An 11,501-nucleotide genomic window follows, 5' to 3' on the forward strand; every position below is an offset into this window, starting at 1 on the left:
TCAGTCCTTGCCTCCTCAGAAGAAAGAATTCGACTGAGGGGCATACAGCGGAAAAAGAGACTAAGTTTCAGAGCAGGAGTGGAAGTTTATTTAAAAAGGCTTTAGAACAGAAAGGAAAGGAAAATTCTCTTGGAAGAGACCCAAGTGGATGCCTGAAGGTCCAAGAGAGAAAAGAGAAGGGCCTTTTACCTTGATCCTGGGATGGGCTTGCGTCTTTCCCATGATTCTTCCTTTAGGGAGAGTTTCCGGCATGCACAGTGCTTTCCTTACCCTTTGGAATTGAGCATACATGGTGTGTTTAGGGAGTTATATGCATGTCCATCTGAGGCTTTCTTTCCTTTTCCAGTAGAGTGTGTCCCCGGAAGATTATACTTTGTCATTTTTGTCTCTTAACATGAATGCCCAAGAAGTTGCTTCTTCCTGGGATCTGCATTTAATTAACATTTTTGATGTTAACAGGTGTAGACCACCATGACATGGCCTCTCTCTGGTGCTGCCTAATTCTCATTTTTAGAGAGGCAAAGTGATCATTAACAGACCATCACCTGACATTTCTAGTGGGTAGGGGAAGAGCCCTCTCCTGACCTGCTCCTGCTCTTCTACCTGTAACAAGACAAGCCTTGAATATCATTAGACATGTGTCCCATCAAGGCAGCATCTCATTATTAAACTTTACTGTGTGAATTGTTCCTTCACATTCTCATATTCTGTGTTCACTATTTGTGTGTCTTTTCCATTTTTGTTTTGACCGTATCTCATTATTTTAACTGCCTTCTCCAAGATTCTAGATCTGCATTGACGAATAGAGTAACTACTAGTCACAGGTGGCTATAAACTGTAAATTAATTATAATTAAATAACTAAATGGCATATCCTTAGTAGTAATAGCCAAATTTGTGGCCAAACTAGAAATTCTGTAACCACATATGTGTGGTAGTTACTGCATTGGACAATGCAGATACAGAGAATTTCTTTCATCACAGAAAATCATGTTGGGCATGTTGGCTGCCATTTATTTTTATTTTATTTTTATTTTTTATTTCTTTGAGACAGAGTTTTGCTCTTGTTGCCCAGGCTGGAGTGCAATGGCGTGATCTCAGCTCACCGCAACCTCCGCCTCCCAGGTTCAAGTGATTCTCCTGCCTAAGCTTCCCTAGTAGCTGGGATTACAGGCATGTGCCCCCACACCCGCCTGTTTTTTTTTTTTTTTTTCTATTTTTAGTAGAGACGGGGTTTCTCCATGTTGGTCAGGCTGGTCTCAAACTCCTGACCTCAAGTGATCCGCCTGCCTCCGCCTCCCAAAGTGCTGGGATTGCAGGTATGAGCCATTGCGCCCGGCTTTATTTTTAAATTCTGTTTGTGTGGTTTATAATTAAATCATTGATTTGTTTTATGCGACCACCAGAGCAGGCGCCAGAGAAAAGGCAAGTAGGCAAGGTAAAAAGAAACTGTATTAGCTAGCCAATGTGAAGGAAGAAAGGGCGAAGTTCACCGGTCTCTGGCGGTGGAGGTTCCTAGGTCTGCACATGAGGAGGGGCCGAGGAAGTACGCGCCGCGCGCCTGCCGGGAGCTGCTTTTCTGTCTAAGGCTTGGGAGTGGGAGGGCAATAGGTGGGACACGGGCGTGTCGGGGGTGTTCGGTAGGTGCGGCCAGGTAAGTTGCGGTTTCCTCGATCAGACGCCATGTTGCGCCTGTGCAGTTGGTCTGTATTTTTCCCGGGCGCGTTCTGCGTTTTCCCGTGCGCGGTTAAGTTGGTGATGAAGAACCTGGAAATGCGCCATCTTAGTCGTCTTTGTCCTCTCCCGTCGTCCAGTCAATTATATTCTGCTTCTCTATACTCATTTCCTTTCACAGATTTTCTCAGGCAATTTTTAAATTTCATTCATTTACCTTCTTGAGGAACGTACTTAGATCATTTTTTAAAAATAATGTACAGCAAATAATTTTTCCACGGATATTGTTTTAGCTTTATTGTGTTGGTACTTTTACATACTATATTCAGGTATTACTATTTTTCATAACTCACTTTAAAAATTGTGCCAATTTTATTTAAAAGAGATTTCTCCCTTGATTTTCAGAGGTCAGATTGTGTCTTCCATTGCTGTTATTTTAGTTTAATTTTAATTTATTATATGTAAATATGTTGCATATTCTTTTTAAAAATGTGAGATTTTTTCTCTCTCTTGTTACACAAACTTTGTATGCAGTGTTCATTATGCACTTTAAAATTAAATATTTTGTTTCAGGGCATGGTGCTTTCACACATGCAACCTTAGAATAATTTGAAATTCCATTCCACTTTCACCATTCCTGAACTGCTTTGAATATATTGGATGTTGGAAGCCATGAGAGGTTTTGACTTGCATCCAGTCAAGATAATAGGATTTTCCATTTATAGTGTAATCTGATATATATTCATTTTGATTTCATACTTTTAAAAAATCTATTCTCTTTTACTCTGTGGTGATCTTTGCTTTTGTATTTGTGCATTGCTAGAATGTCAGCTGCTGTTTCCCTAGCACCTGAGATGTTACTCAACACTGTATAGTGCTGGTGTTGAGAATTGAGAGAATCTACTAAATAATAGCACTTTTCGAGACCGCAGTTCTGAATTAAAAGGAAGGGAAAGGACAGGCAAAAGAATATAGACATCAGCTATTTTTACTGAAGATCTGTTGGAGAACATGGTTTTGGTGTCCAGGAACTTGAGACCTAATACTGCATTCCTAATACTTCATTAAGGTGTGTCTAAATAGCCCTGAAAGGGCTAGGAAGTCACAAGTCAGCCTCTTAGTTGTTATGAATGTCCTTAAAATATTAAGGGAATATTGAGGATGCAGAATGGCTCCTTCCTCATGACTTTTTAAGAGATCTGGGCTGGGCGCTGTGGCTCACGCCTGTAATCCCAGCACTTTGAGAGGCTGAGGCAGGTGGATTACCTGAGGTCAGGAGTTCCAAAGAAGCCTGACCAAAATGGAGAAACCCCGTCTCGACTGAAAATACAAAATTAGCCAAGCGTGGTGGTGCATGCCTGTCATCCCAGCTACTTGGAAGGCTGAGGCAGGAGAATAGCTTGAACCTGGGAGGTGGAGGTTGCAGTGAGCTGAGATTTCACCATTGCACTCCAGCCTGGGCAACAAAAGCGAAACTCTGTCAAAAAACGAAAAAGGAGAGAGAGAGAGAGAGAGATCTGGAGGGAGATACTAAGCTGTGCAGGCTCTCATCTTGAAGTCACCAAATACGTAAGTTGTTATTCCTGCTCTGGTGAGAAGTTTGTCAATACATTTTTTCCATGAATTAATGAAAATTTTAGACCCATAACATAAGTTTAAAAAAATTTATCCTAAAGATTGCTTGTGTATGTATGTGTTTTGAAATATATTTAATCTCTATATCTTGAAATAGTTTTTATAGATTCCACACAAGAGTCCTTTAGGAAATAAGTGTGTTTTAATTTTCTTATAATATATATATATATATTTTTTTGTCCCTGGCACAGTCTGTATATGACCATTTAAATTACTTTTAGTTCATGTTTGGGTTATAATCACACACAAATATTCTCTAAAGTCCAAATCTTATTTTGATATTCTAGGAAGAGTTTACATGGTAATAATAGTAAGGGTTACAGCTGGTTTCACTGAAGCTTTGTAGGCATTCTCTAATACCTTATTGTTTTGAAGGAATATCTGTTCTGCTTGAATTATAGACTACATAATACATGCACTGTCAGGTACATTCATGGAAGGGACAGGCAGATGGAGTCATATGTTACTGGAGTCTTGATGAACAGATGTAGGAAATAGTCCAAGGAATAAGAAAAAAGTTGATATTGAGAAGTGCTTGTTGAAGTCTGTAAATGTGCATTAAAATGTGGCAGTAAAAATAGACACAGTGAAGTTTGGGACCTGGGGTCTAGATCCTGGAGTCCCCAGAATCATAGAGAACCTTGGTTAGGGAAGTAATTTTGTAAAAAAAGGAAGAAGAGGCAGTGACAAGGCAGAATATAATTAAAAGTATTGCTGTGTCATTTTCTAGTTTTGTAATTTTGTCATATTTGTCAAACTCTGTTGATCATTTATTAAACTGGTAAATAAACTATAATCAGCAGGGTTATTATAAGGGTTAAATAAGGAAACTTGTGTATATCTGTAAGCACAATGTCACAATTAATACAAAGCTACCCTTTTTATTTTTCCTGAACTTCATGTACAAATGGGTCAGTTAATTTTTTGTTTATGACACATAATTATCATTTGTACATAAAATATATTTAATTATTTTTATATTTTTATCAGGGAAATAATACATGCATGTTTTCCCCCGTCTCAAACACATGCATTCGTATAAACATATCCATCTATATACCTACATATCTATGTATGAATATACACATGGACATCAATATTTCTCAGCAAATATGTATCATGATAATCAGAGATATTGCAACAAAGACTAATATAAACCATGATTGCAAGAATGTTAGACACCACCTTAGTAAAATATCAGATTGAGCTGCTAAATTTCTCTCAGCCCTAAGTCATTTTGTATTTTCTGAGCATCCTAGAGGATTGTGACTGTATACACAGGACAGAAACACCATGACGCAGGGTACTGCTGCGAATTTCTGATGCAGGGGATTTTAAGGGCTAGATCAGCAGGATGGGAGTGTTGACCCTCCAAGTGAAATAAATTCCTGAATTGATTATCCTCATCCTGAAACAGATTTTTTTTTTTTTTTTTTTTTTTTTTTTTTGTGATAGAGTCTTGCTCTGTCGCCCTGGCTGGAGTGCAGTGGTAGGATCTCAGCTCACTATAATTGCCTCCTGGGTTCAAGCAATTCTCCTGCTTCAGCCTCCTGAGTAGCTGGGATTACAGGCAAGCACCACCATGCCCAGCTAATTTGTGTATTTTTAGTAGAAATGGGGTTTCACCATTTTGGCCAGGCTGGTCTCGAACTCCTGACCTCAGGTGATCCACCTGCCTTGGCCTCTCAAAGTGCTGGGATTACAGGCGAGAGCAACCGCACTTGACCCTAAAGCAGATTCTTACTTGATTGATTTCCGAGTTCCAAGGGGAAATACGAAAGTCGAAATTGAGAGAAAGTAAAAGTGGAGTAAGGCTTCAGAAGGCTGTGATTGGTGTTGGAGAAACATTGCTAGGGCATAAAGCTGGGATAATAAAATCTGAGAAATCCCACAGTGTTTATCTACAGGTGGAAATCATGTTTTAAAATCAGTGAGGGAATTGAATATCTGGACTTGTGTCAATTAACATACAAAACTCAGTGCTTTTGATGTTCTCATTCACAAGATATCTGTGTTCCTTCTTTGTCAGAAACCGTAGTCATAGGCTTCCTAATTTTGACCATGGGAAAAGAGGAGAGGCCTCTGTGTGTTTGTGTCTGTTGGTTAGGCTGTGGTGCAGGTGATGTCACATTTCAGTGAAGGTCTGGCTTTTCATCACAGGTTGGTCTGAAAATTATGTACAAGGCTGGTGTCTCACGTGTTCTTTCTCCAACATTGGCTTTTCTTAGTGCCTGAAGTGTCTGCAAGTGGAAATCCAGAAGAAGACAGAGAGAAACTGAGTTCTTGACAATGCATTCACTAGTGAGTAGGGGATGCCTCTTTCTACTGAAATTATACCCATATTGCTGGCAAATGGGCAGTTTTCTCCAGTTTGCATGGGTGTTTCATTTTTATTCTTTTTGTTTGTTTGTTTTTATGATGCAAAATCCACCCAGCCTGGGTGTTCCAAATGCAATCAGGAGACTTTCAGATATCTGGCCTCCAATTAAGTTTTCTCAGGACTCTAGGTTGGGTATCATGTGTCAAAGATTCCTAAATTATCAATATAATTTCTAACATTACACTACTTTATTCCAGCCCCTATGCAGGCTATTTACAAAAGAAAACATGAGAGGTCTCATTTATGTATTTCTTTTTCTTCTATCCATCCTATAACCTCATAGGGAAATAATTGACCCATTAACTGTCCCATTGGCTGAAATAGACTTAGGATTGTGATGAATGCAGGCAATAGAGATGCGTGAAGAGCAGAAGATCGCAGCCCAATAATGAGGCTGATGTTCTAGCAGCTGAGTTCAATAAATCCCGTGTGATAGGCCTTGGGCAAGAGCTGCACAGTGTTGAGGAAAAAGGAGAGTTTGATCAAATATATCTATGCTTTTAAAAACTTTGCAAAAGGACAACTAAAGAAGTCATTATTATTCTTATCCCCATTCGTTTTGCCTTTTGATAATTAACCTTTTTGCCTTCTGGTAACTGAAAGTAACACATAAGACATACAATTACTTAATTATGGTTGCACACTCAGGAGAAGGAATATAGTAGATATAGTACAATTTAGGGTTCTGTGGAAATGCTTTATAAGGGCTGGTTAGAAAAAAACAAAACAGTAAAGAGGCCTTTTTATCCTTGAACAAGCCAAGTGACAAGGTAAAGTTAAAAGAGAGGCAGTGATAACTGAAGTTTGGGTTGCCCAGAGAAAGTTGAGAACAGGAGGCTTCATATGACAGGAATCATCAGACTAAGACTTCCTCAGTATAGCAGCCTCAGCGGGCTTGTCTTGTGCAGCTGGACTGTCTTTAAGCCTTGTCATGAACGCCTGAATTACATAACATTAGAGTGACTATATGTATGAATTGAATCCTATATTCTGTGTAAAACTTGTTCAGTTCTGAAGAATGCTGGAGTCTGGTTCATGACTTTCTAACTTTTTAATGAATAAGGGACCAATGACCTGTATTTAATAAATATTTGCTAGATAGGAAACATGTTTTCTATTACTTCTTTAGATTATTCAAAACACATAATAGGTCTTTTAACCATTTGATTGGTGAGAAACCTGTGGTTTATCTAGAGAAATAATTCATTTAATCACGGTTGTGTTTAAAAAGTAGTAAATCATGGTTATTTGCCTTGTGACAAATCTGTAATTTACTTGAAATTCATGGTAAATTTGTTTTATTTATGAAAGTTCAAGTGAAAATTTTATAATCAGTTATGTACAGGTGATTAACACATTACTGAAAAATATCTGGGCTATATTATGCCACATCTCATGCGATATTTCTTCATAGGAAAGTTTAATGGATTAAGAGTGGGTATGTCTCTGTGAGTGAATCTGAAGGCAGATACCAGCTTAGTATTGAGAATGAACTGGCTGGAACCTAAAACACTGAGTGTTCTGCATACCCAGCTCCTACCTATGTCATGTCAGCCTTCCTCCTCTGGACATTAAAAGGGATTCTCTTTCTAAACTAAAATGTCTGTGATGTTTTAGAACAAAGTGACTTTTGAAGATGTAGCTATTGACTTCACCCAGGAAGAGTGGGCCATGATGGACACATCCAAGAGAAAGCTGTACAGAGAGGTAATGCTGGAAAACGTGTGTCACCTGGTGTCCCTCGGTGAGTCCCTCTACATTCACATACATATGTAGACATACACTGACTCATTCATTCGATAAGTGTTGGAACAGCTTCCCCATATCTCACTCTAATCTCTTCTCTGATTCTCTCACAGATCTTATCTGAAAAAAGTTTGAGCTCTCTAAATCTGACTGAAAGAAATATCTTTATTTTATTTTATTTTATTTTATTTTATTTTATTTTATTTATTTTATTTAGTGTGTCATGCAATTAGAATGTAATCTTGACAGGGATTTCATGGTTTCCTTGGTATTCAGTCTCTAATACTCAGAACAGACCTGGGAACTTAATGAATATTTTCAATGTATTAAATTAAATATTTTCTAAATAACTCTTCTGCTTCAGTCACTATGCTTAGGCTGAGACCAATTAGTGAAAACAATAGCAATATCTTTTCTGTATAGAACACAAATTATTTTTGTAAATCGAATGTTTTTTTTGTTCTGTATGAGAATAATAATAAACATACTGTGCAGAGGTTTAATCTCTTTCTGAAAAGACTGTGTATTATGCATTGTGTCTTGGAACTTAGGCATGGACTCAGCATTCATAGGTCCTGACTGTTTTGAATTTCCTTTTCCTGATGGACTTTTTGTTTGAATTTATTTTCTAGTCTCACATTGGGTCAGAAAAATCCTGGGGAGTTTTCTGTGTTCTAGGTCTTGTGGCCTGAGCTGACCTTCACTGTTTTTATTCTTCCTCGGTAGCCTGTCTTACAGTTGGTGATAATGCACATTTATTGACAGTGAACTCAAAACACATGTACTGTTTCCACTAACAGGGTACAGATAAGCAAATCCTATATAACTTTGCAGCTGGAGCAAGGAAAAGAGCTCTGGCGGGAAGGAAGAGAATTTCTCCAAGGCCAGAATCTGGGTAAGGAACAAGGTCCTGTGCTCTAACAGGAGGAAGTGCTTTGTCAATGAATAATATCAGTCAAATATTAATTAGCAGTTTTATTAAATGAGTGGTAATTTCTAAAATGTAGGTTAAGCTACTGGAGCAGAATTCCTTAGATGTTATTATCATTTTGTTCACATGTCAGATGCTATTCTTGTGTCCTCTTGCCTTTTCTTTTACTTTCGGGAAAAGGATAATTCGTGTACCTGTTGGGGTTAAACTGTCACATGCTGACTCTTTTCCCGATACCCCTGTGAAGACTATCCCTCTATTTACCTGCCTGATATCTCATCTCCATTTTATCTCTTTTCACATTTTAATTTTAAAGCACTTTTCTAATTTCTGACGCTGTACAATCTGTTTCTTCTATTGAAGTATTTTCTTCATTTGACACATTTGCCACATCTAAGTGTCAATTTTTGAAAAAAAGTAAAAGGGCCTTGGGGTTTTTCAAACAATTTTATTACCATAATACCAAGGTAACAATTTATTTTTCAATGATTTCAGACAAGGAAAGTGTCCTTAAGAAAAAACACACGATATTCATGCATCCTATCAGAAAAGACGCATCCACCGGTATGACAATGGTGAGTTTTATAGCTGTGTACACCAGCCATCTAAGCTAAAGACCTGGTAATGGGTTAAGTTAGTAATGACGCACAGTCACCTGAGTGTAATTAGGCTGGCATTAAGTGCTTTCTAAGCAAAAAAATTTTGATAGTTTGAATTCATTGAATACAGTGACCTGTGTTCTAAACCATAACATGAGATCTTTAAAATAGAACAAGTGCATATACATTGCTCATATTCAGACTGTGAAAGATATTGATATCATCACAATCAATGGAATAACTCTGCAGTTGGGATCTTACAAAAGAGAAAATATCTGTGTCTGCAGGAGACAATGTGTACGCAAGTGTCAATCGAGAAAAATGACGAGACAAGTCTCAATCACTTTAGGAGATTTATTTGCCAGAGTTAAGGACATGCACCTGGGGGAGAGGTGTATACCTTTCTCCAAAGATGATTTTCTCTAAATTTAAAGGGGGAAAGGGTGGGATATTGAGAAGTACACAATTTTCATGTAAAAGGTGCGTAGAAAAAAATAGTCATTCATGCATTTTTCTGGCTCAGTGAATCTGGACTTTTTTACATGAGATGACATAAACAAATGAGGCAGAGGAATAATGCAGGAGAGCTGCATTTTATATAAGACAACACAGGCAAAATGGGGCAGGGAAACAATCGGATATGCATTTGTGTCTGGTGAACAGGGGATGACTGTGCCTGTAAAGACAAGCTATGAGTTGGCATTGCCATGGTGTAACTTTAACAGCTCATGAGGAATTTCCTTGTGGGCAAAATATGGGGGAGGCATGTAGCTTTTCATCTTGTAGCCATATTATTTAGGAACCAGAAGGAGGAGGCAGGTTTGTGTGACCCTGTTCCCAGCTCGATTTTTCCCTTTGGTTCAATGAGTTTGGGGTGCCAACATTTAATTTCCTTTCACACAAGTAACATTAGAAAGATTTCAACTGGGCTCTACCACTGAATAGTTGGTCTAGAATTCAAAGGTGGTGAAATGAATGTATAGATGTATGTTGGTAAATCATTAAGAGCTTTTAATCTTTGTCCCTAAAGGAGAACTCTCTCATTCTGGAGGATCCCTTTGAATGTAATGATTTGGGAGAAGATTGCACTCACAGTTCCACAATGACTCAGCATTTGTTAACTCAGAGTGGAAAGAAACCCTACATCAGCAAACAGTGTGGAAAATCCCTTAGTAATCAGTTGTTCCCTAAACCACATAAACAAATTCATACTAAAGTTAAATCATATCACTGTAATATATGTGAAAAGGCCTATACTAATTACTTTCACCTTAGATGGCACATGACTCACACTGGAGAGAGGCCATATGCATGTCATCTATGTGGGAAATCCTTCACTCAGTGTTCTCACCTTAGAAGACATGAGAAAACTCACAGGGGAGAGAGACCGTATAAGTGTCATCAGTGTGGAAAAGGCTTTATTCAATCCTTTAACCTTCGAAGACATGAGAGAACTCACCTTGGATAAAAGCGTTATGAATGTGATAAAAGTGGGAAGGTCTTTAGTCAAACCTCTGGCTTTAGAGGACACACAAGAATTCACACTGAAGAGAAATCACATGCTTGTCTTCTATGTGGGAAAGCCTTCAGTCTATCTTCTGACCTTAAATGATATGAGAGAACACGCAGTGGAGAAAAGCCATATGAATGCCATTTATGTGGGAAAGCCTTCAGTCAGTGTACTAATCTCAAATAACATCAGAAAATTGACCCTGGAGGGAAAATGATAAATGTCTTCAGAACATATTCTGACTTTAGATGACACGGTGTTAGGAATGACGAATGTAAGGAATATGGAAGAGACTTCAGCTGCAGTTGTAACATCAAAATATGCCAAAGGACTCACATTTTGAAGAATTACTATAATCAACATGGACGTTACTTCAGTTACCTTTATTCTTCAGTCCTCATCAATAAATTCATATGGAAGACAAATTGTACGACATGTATGTACCAAAGACTTGTTAGTGATCTGATCATAAATGACACGAGAGAGCTGAAACTGTCAACATAATAAACTAAAAGTCTTCAGCAACAGTTTTAATAACTTAAAACATGTGGGACTTTCAGGTAGAGAATCTCTAGCTCTGCACTCAGTGTGAAAATGTTTTTATGTGTAATTTGTTGTCAACTAACATAAGAAAACTTTACTTGGGTGAACCCTTTATTTCTATTTTCTGTGAATAAACATTCAGCCAAGCACTAGGCTTGATGTTCACAAGAAAACACAGTGATAAAATGCTGCTAAAATGGAAAATAAGAGAGGAAATCCTTTATAAGCTAAATAAGAAGGGAAAGTCTTTCCAAGGGCAATGAATTCTCTTGGAACACCAAACACTTCTTACTGGAGAAGTTATGTCTTGAAAAATCATGAGAAATCCTTTCTTCACAGAGTAACGCTTGTGGCACATGTGAGATTTCACACTGGACAAAACACGGTTAGCATCTTGAAAGGAGAAGATTCTTAAGTGGTAATTCATTCCTTAGTTGACATTAAGTTTCTCACATTGAGAAGCTATCAAACTTGAAAATCACTG

General features: G+C 38.0%; 1 pseudogene; it reads left to right on the plus strand.

The window, feature by feature from the left end:
- Positions 1-5,438: 5,438 nt before the first annotated feature.
- LOC140711189 (zinc finger protein 705A-like) lies at positions 5,439-10,576 on the plus strand (annotated as a pseudogene).
- Positions 10,577-11,501: the final 925 nt, after the last annotated feature.

Source organism: Chlorocebus sabaeus, unplaced genomic scaffold, assembly GCF_047675955.1.
Source record: "Chlorocebus sabaeus isolate Y175 unplaced genomic scaffold, mChlSab1.0.hap1 unalloc_scaffold_256, whole genome shotgun sequence".
Classification (NCBI taxonomy): domain Eukaryota; kingdom Metazoa; phylum Chordata; class Mammalia; order Primates; family Cercopithecidae; genus Chlorocebus; species Chlorocebus sabaeus.